This window comes from Physeter macrocephalus, chromosome 21 (assembly GCF_002837175.3).
Source record: "Physeter macrocephalus isolate SW-GA chromosome 21, ASM283717v5, whole genome shotgun sequence".
NCBI classification, from domain to species: domain Eukaryota; kingdom Metazoa; phylum Chordata; class Mammalia; order Artiodactyla; family Physeteridae; genus Physeter; species Physeter macrocephalus.
In genome coordinates this window covers 7,577,655-7,585,998 of record NC_041234.1, presented here as the reverse complement: position 1 = coordinate 7,585,998, position 8,344 = coordinate 7,577,655, and positions in this window count along the sequence as shown.

Sequence of the window (8,344 nt, the reverse complement as noted above, 5' to 3'; positions counted from 1 at the left end):
GATGAAGCAACTGACAAAGGATTAATTTCCAAAATATACAAGCAGCTCATGTAGCTCAATATTAAAAAAACAAACAACCCAATCCAAAAATGGGCAGAAGACCTAAATAGACATTTCTCCAAAGAAGACATACAGATGGCCAACAAACACATGAAAGGATGCTCAACATCACTAATCGTTAGAGAAATGCAAATCAAAACTACAATGAGGTATCACCTCACACCGGTCAGAATGGCCATCATCAAAAACTCTACAAACAATAAATGCTGGAGAGGGTGTGGAGAAAAGGGAACCCTCTTGCACTGTTGGTGGGAATATAAATACGATTATATTTTAAATGACTGATTCAGTACCAACCAGTTTTACTATGCCAAACTGTTGCAAACCTTCCCACTCTGCCAAGATAATACTAATAAACTGGAAATTACCTGAACCTTAAAAAAACCCCATAAAACAAAACAAAACAAAACAATAACAACAACAAAACACACAAAAAAGCATTTCTGCCAGTGATACTCTGGATCCCATCACCCTCATCTTCTTAAGCCCTTGCTCCTTCAATTATCCTTTTTCTTTCCTGCAATATATATTTCTGTTTGTCTTATTTGGATCATTCGCCCAGCATATATGCTGTGGTCTAGCCATCTTAAGAACCACTCTGCCCCTCAAAAAAGAAAACCCAATATTGGCTCTGCATCTTTCTTCAGGTACTAAATTATTCCTTTGTTTTAATTTACAGCGAAGTGCTCTAAAGGAGTAGTCTACAGATACTGTCTCACTTCTTCACTTCTCATTTACTTTTTCAAAGTTTAATTTGGTTTTTATTTTTGTCAAATGTATGCATATCCAATGTTAATAATTCAAATAATTCTACAAGGCTTGCTGTGAAAAATAGCTTGTTCCACCTAGCCACCACCATTTCTCACTCCCTAGAAGCAAACACTTAACTCTTTTAGTTCATTCTATTGGTATTTATGTCCATATCTAAATAACATGCTTACATTGTTATGTATCATTATCCCCCATTATCAACATTCTCCACCAGAGTGGTACATTTGTTATAATTGATCAATCTACATTGACAGATCATTATCAATCAAAGTCCATAGTTTACTTTAGGGTTCACTCTTCGTTTTGTACACTATATGGGTTAGGACAAATATATAATGACATGAGTCCGTCATTATGGTATCACACAGAGTATTTTTACTGCTCTAAAAATCCTTTGTGGGGAATTCCCTGGTGGTCCAATGGTTAGGACTCCGAGCTTCCACTGCAGGGGGCACGAGTTCCATCCCTGGTCAGGGAACTAAGATCCTACAAGCCAAGAGGCACGGCCAAAAACAAAAAATCCTTCGCGTTCTTCCTATTCATTCCTCCCCACCCTTTCCTACATGTTATCTAAATAACATGCTTACACAACCTAAGTGTCCACTGACAGATGAATGGATAAAGAAGAGGTGGTGTATATATATATATATATATATATATATACACAATGGAATACTTCTTAACCATAAAAAAGAATGAATTTTTGCCATTTGCAGCAACATGGATGGACTTGGAGGGCATCATACTACGTAAAATAAGTCAGACAGAGAAAGACAGATACTGTATGATATCACTTATATGTGGAACCTAAAAAACACAACAGACTAGTGAATACAACAAAAAAGAAGCAGACTCACAGATAGAACAAGCTAGTGGTTACCAGTGGGGAGAGGGAAGGAGGGAGGGGCAATATAGGGGTAGGGGATAAAAAAAGGGTTATTATGAGATTATATGAAATCATGTGTGTGAAACTTTTGAAAATTGTGAAGCACTATAGAATTTATTTTTTTCTGTTGAATTTTTATTTTTTATTTTTAAAATTTATTTTAATTTTAAATTTTTATTGGAGTATAGTTGATTTACAATGTGTTAGTTTCAGGTGTACAACAGTGAATCAGTTATACATACACATATATCCACTCTTTTTTTAGATTATTTTCCCTTATAGGTCATTACAGAGTACTAAGTAGAGTTCCCTGTGCTATACAGTAGGTCCTTATTTGTCATCTATTTTATTTATAGTAGTGTGTATATGTCAATCCCAATCTTCCAGTTTATTAGCCCCCTCCTTATCCACTGGTAACCTAAGTTTACTTTCTACATCTATAACTCTATTTCTGTTTTCTAGATAAGTTCATTTGTACCCTTTTTAAAGATTCCACATATAAGCAATATCATATGATATTTGTCTTTTTGTGTATGACTTACTTACTTACTTCACTCTCTATATGACAATCTCTAGGTCCATCCATGTTGCTGCAAATGGCATTATTTATTTTATTTTTTACGGCTGACTAATATTCCGGTGTGTGTGTGTGTGTGTGTGTGTGTGTGTGTGTGTGTGTGTATATACACACACACACATATACAATCACATCTTCTTTATCCATTACTCTGTTGATGGACAAAGAATCTTTAATTCAATGAAAAAATAAAAAAGAGAAAATGGTAAATAAATAGATCAATAAACAAAAAAGTAAATAAATAAATGACATGCTTACATTGCTACTTTATGAATTTTTAGCTTTGGCCAGAACCATTGGTTTCTGGCTAGAAAAGAAGAGGATTTAGTTTCTTTTACTACCATCCCATCCCCACTACACGTACATGCTTGTGTACACACAGAAGGACAAGTCCTTTTCTCCACCATTCCAATATTATAATTTAGGTATATCACCATTTCAATATTTATGTGATAATCCCTGTGTAAAGTGTTCTTCACATTGGTTTACTCCTCATTTTGATGGAGCACAGCTGTGAATAGAGCACATTTTCCATTGGCTTCCAGAGAAAGGATACGTGTAAAGTAGATAGTTTTTAGAAATTACATGTCTGATATTATCTTATTTCTACCATCCCACTTAATTGTTAGTTCACTGATACTTTTATGAAGAATTAAAAAAATATTTTATCCATCTCTTTTAGTTGTCCTCAGTGGAAGCATTGGTCTAAGTTACCTAACCCACTGTTACTGGAAGTGGAAGATTCATATGTTTCTTTTTTATTTGATTAATTTCTTCTCTCATCTTCTGTACTTCCTTCTACTTTGTTGGGGATTATTTTGCTGCACTTTTTTCCTAATTTCTTGAGATGGCTGCTTTAGCTCTTTAATTTTTAGTTTGTCTTCTTTTCTAATTTATACATTTGAGACTATATTCTCTAAGTTCCACTTTAGGTGCAGCTAATATGTGGTATTTATTTATTCTCCAGTTCAAAATATTTTATAATTTTTACTATGATCTCCTTCTTGCCCAATGAGTTATTTAGAACTGTGTTTCTTAATTTCCAAACATGTGAGTATTTCTAGTTTCCTTTTTGTAATTTTTTTCTGTGTTAATTGCATTGTTATCAGAAAATATGCTCTGTATGATTTGGTCTTTTGAAATTTGTTGAGGCCAGCTTCATGGTCAAGCATTTTGTTTATAAATATTTAATATTCTGAAAATAATTCTACATTGAGTATATTTTATTGTTGTATTTTATAAATATCCGTTAGAACTTGTGTGTTAATCATGTTGTTCAAATTTTCCATATCCATTCTGATTTTTTATTCTATTTATTAATTACTGAGACGTGTGTTAAAATCTGTGTTTATGACTTTGTGTATTTCTCCTTTTTCTTTCAATTTTTGCTTTAATTATTTTGATGCTATATTATTAGGTACAAGTTTTAAATGGTTTTATCTTCCTGGTAAACTTTACCTTTGATGTATATAAAGTGATTATCTTTATCTCTGGTAATACTTTTTGACTTACATATTTTCTGACAGTACTATAGCTATCCTAGCTTTCTTTTGATTACTGTTTGCATGGTATATTTTTTTCTATCCTTATACTTTAACATTTTTCTAGCCTTAGTTTTTAGATATTGTCACTTTTGATCAAAATGTAGTTTTTTGAGTAAAATGTAGTTTTTTTAAGTTAAAATATATCTTTTCTAAGAACCTTTATCTTTTAACTGGAGTATTGGATTGATTTACATTTGAAGGAATTAATAATAGGTTTTGGTCTTAATTAATCATTCTATTTTGTGCTTTGTATTTCTCTCTTTTATTGCGTTATTTCAGATTGAGTACTTTTTAAATCATTCTAATTTTTTCTACCAGTTTCAAAAATTAAACTTTTTTTTTCTTTTAGTGGTGCCCTTAGAATTACAAAATGCTTACTTAATTTGTCAAGTCTAAAATTAATAGGTACCTTTATTTTTCTCTTGGACACTGTAAGGGTCTTAGAACACAATTTCATTATTTCTCTCTTCAGTTATAAATTATTCTTGTTTTGTAAAAATTATATTTTAATCTCAAAAACATTATTATTATTGATATTTTAAAGTAATTTTTAAAAGATTTTCCGACAGCTCCACTTCTTCCTTGGCTCTATATTCTTTGTTCCATCATAATTCTTCCTTCTGGAATTTTTCTGCCTGAAATGCATTCTCTAGAATTTCCTTTAGTGAGATTCTACTGGAGGCAAATTCTCTCCTTTTTTGTTTGTCTTAAAACGTCTTCAATTTACAATCACTCTTGAGAATTTTCAACATAGAATTGGTGGTTATTTCCTTTTAGAATACTGAATATATCATTTTACCTTCCTGTGGTTTCCATTGCTCTTGTTAAGAAGTCAGAGTTCAGTCTGTCATTCATCTGAATGCAGTCTGTTCTTTTTTTTTCACTCCTTGCTTTTGAGATCTTCTCTTTGTCTTAGGTGTTCTGCAGTTTTACTATTATGTGTCTAAGGTAAAAGTCCTTTTATATATCTGGGTTGGGACTCACTGGATTTCTTAAGTCTGCAGATCTGTGTTTTTCATTAATTCTCAGTCATTAACTTTTCAAATTCTTACCCTTTCTTTTCTTTCTTGGAACTCTAATTAAAAATGTGTTAAACCTTTTCACTCTGCGCTCTACATAGAGTCTCTTAAATGCTTTTTATTAATTTTCTATATTTTATATTTCTGTGCTGCACTTTGGATTCTTCTGACCTGTATTTCATTTTACCAACTTTCCCTTTTGCTATATGTAATCTGCTGTTAAACTAATCCATTGAGTTTTAAATTTTAGATTTTAATTGTTATTTCTATAAGTTCTTTGGCTACATTTTCAAATCTCCTTGGAAACTTTTTGTGGTTTCCAGTAAAGTTATTTTCAGGCTTGTGTTTTATTTCATTAAGCTTAGTAGGAATAGTTGTTTTAGGTCTGTGTCTTAACAATTCATTCCTATATTCAAAGTCTTCGAGGGTCTGTTTCTACAGTCTCTTATTTTTTCTTAATCTTAATTATGGTATCTCGTTTTCTTGGGGCTTTCTTATTTTTGTCTGTGTAATGGTCATTGTTCTTGAAAACGGTGTGGGACTTCTTTCCAACCTAGGAATGATATGCCTTCCTCCAAATAGTATTTGCATTTACATATGCTTTAGGATCACTAACAGTGGTTCTCCAACTTGGCTATATATAGAATTGTCTGATGAACTTTAAAAAATCCTGATGTCCAAGCTGAACTATATAGACCATTTAAATCAGAATCTGCAGAAGTAGAATCCAGGCATCAGTTTTTAAAGCTACTCAGGTGATTTCAGTGAGCATCCAAGGCTCAGAACTGCAGCTATAAAATAACAACCCTTTCTGACTTACTTATATACACTACCAAATGTAAAATAGATAGCTAGTGGGAAGCAGCTGCATAGCACAGGGAGATCAGCTCAGTGCTTTGTGACCACCTAGTTGGGGGGGGGGATAGGGAGGGTAGGAGGGAGGGGGAGATGCAAGAGGGAAGAGATATGGGGATATATATATATATATGTATAACTGATTCACGTTGTTATAAAGCAGAAACTAACACACCATTGTAAAGCAATTATACTCTAATAAAGATGTTAAAAAAAAATAACAACCCTGCTTGAAGATATTTTTGCCCACCAGGTGATTTGACTTTGGGCTGTGAATCTGCTGGAAGCTACTGTCTTTACAAATTCTCAGAGATTTCCCCTTCATCCACCACTTGCTCAATACCAGTTGGCATATGGTAACTTTTTTCTAATGTCAAAAATATATTGAAGATGAGCAATACAGGGACAGGGTTATAAGAGATTTTGAGAGAGTATTTAATTCATCTACCTCCACCATTTATGAATCATACACAAAGCACTTTTTACCTTATCCAATTATTCATTCATTACATTAGTTGTACTAAGTTAAAGGTAACGATGGTGAGAACGTAAAATGCTTTTTGTATTTTTGTGGTGTTGTCTGTGAAACATGTTGGTTTTATCATGTATTATTTAATTTCTTCTGGAAAGTTTTCATGCTGACCCCTAAAGAATATCTGTAGGGTCTGATTATTCAACTTGTACGTAAAATGATTAATTATATTGAAGGTGGACCTTGCTATGTCCTGTTGGAAAGACCCCTAGACAATGTTAATGCATTATGAAATCATAAATTGAAATTGGCTTGCTTTTATCTGTAAGGATCTTGGTATGTATTAGGATTAATCAACATATTACTCCCATGTAAACTTCATTTTTTGGTAACACATTACATTTAGTATCAGCAACAGAAATCATGATTTTATGTTAACAGGGAATGACATCATCTTCCTTTTTTCCTTTCAGCATTAAACACCTCATTCCTGTGTTGGGAAATAACACGTTGCAGCATTTGTCAGTGTTATTTCCAATCCAACTTCTCCTTTTCAAGTTCATTATTCTTTTAGGTTCTTAATTATGAGCTGTCTTCTACGCAGTGTAGTTCACTATTTCTGGCATCATAAGAATCCAGTCTCAGTCCTTTATAGGTGATAAAAGGACAAAAACTACCCAAGCAGCCATTGAATGCTGGGTACTGGAGCGTGTCCATTAACCTGTCAGCATTTCCCAAGATGTGTTGGGCAGAATTAAGTAGGTTCATAGATATTCTGTAAAATATATTTCCATGGTCAGGTAAGTTCAGGGAGGGCTAGATTAAATGAAGTTAAGCTGGTTTATTTAAGGGAGGCTTGGTAGAATCTTTAATATCCAAATATACATTTTGAATTTCCCAAGGAAATATTTTATTTGAGCATTTAAAATGATTATTGTTCTTCAGAAATTTGGAAAATACTCACATATGATATTAAGCCTTCGTAATTGCCTTTTCAGGTAATTATTGGCCCTGTTTTTACAGATGAGGGAACTTAGGTTTAAAGAAGTTGTTAGTTTGTTCAGTGTCAAAGAGCTATGAGGTGGAGTCTGGATGCGGATTCAGCTCTGTTGTATACAAGAGTCTGCATTCACTCTTCCTCTCCCTTGCGCCCTCCCTCCTTTCTTCTCATCCTGCCTTTTAAAATTACATGTATTTATAAGATTGTAAAATTAACATATATTTTCACTGAAGACTCTGAAAAACAAACAAAAGCACAATGAAGAAAATAAAAATTACTCATAACCTCCTTCCCTGAGATAACGTTAGAATTTTAATTAAATTAATTAATTAATTTATTTATGGCTGTGTTGGGTCTTCGTTGCTATGCACGGCCTTTCTCTAGTTGCAGCGAGTGGGGGCTACTCTTCATTGCGGTGTGCGGGCTTCTCATTGCGGTGGCTTCTCTTGTTGTGGAACACGAGCTCTAGGTGCACAGGCTTCAGTAGTTGTGGCATGCGGGCTCAGTAGTTGTGGCGCACGGGCTTAGTTGCTCCACGGCATGTGGGATCTTCCCGGGCCAGGGCTTGAACCCGTGTCCCCTGCATTGACAGGCGGATTCTTAACCACTGCGCCACCAGGGAAATCCAACATTAGAATTTTAACATTTTATTTTATTATTCTTTTTTTGGACTTTTTTTTGATGTGGATCATTTTTAAAGTCTTTATTGAATTTGATACAATATTGCTCCTGTTTTATATTTTGGTTTTTTGGCCACGAGTCATGTGGGATCTTAGCTCCCTGACCAGGGATCGAACCTGCAACCCCTGCATTGGAAGGCAAAGTCTTAACCACCCGACCGCCAAGGAAGTCCTGAATTTTAACATTTTAAATGTTTTAAACACACATGTAAATTATATCTATATAGTGTGTGTGTGTGTTTTTACAAAATCCATATCATACTGCATGTATTTTTAAACCTGCACTGTTAATTTTATGTAATTAATCTTCTATAATTCAGTTCTAATGGCTGCAAATTATTCCATCACAGGTATGCACTAAATTTACTTAGCCAGTTCTCTGTTGTTGGACTTGTAAGTTGTAGCCAATTTTTCACTATTATAAATAGCATTATGATGAACAACTTAGTACATTACATCTTTGTGCACTTGTCTGATGTT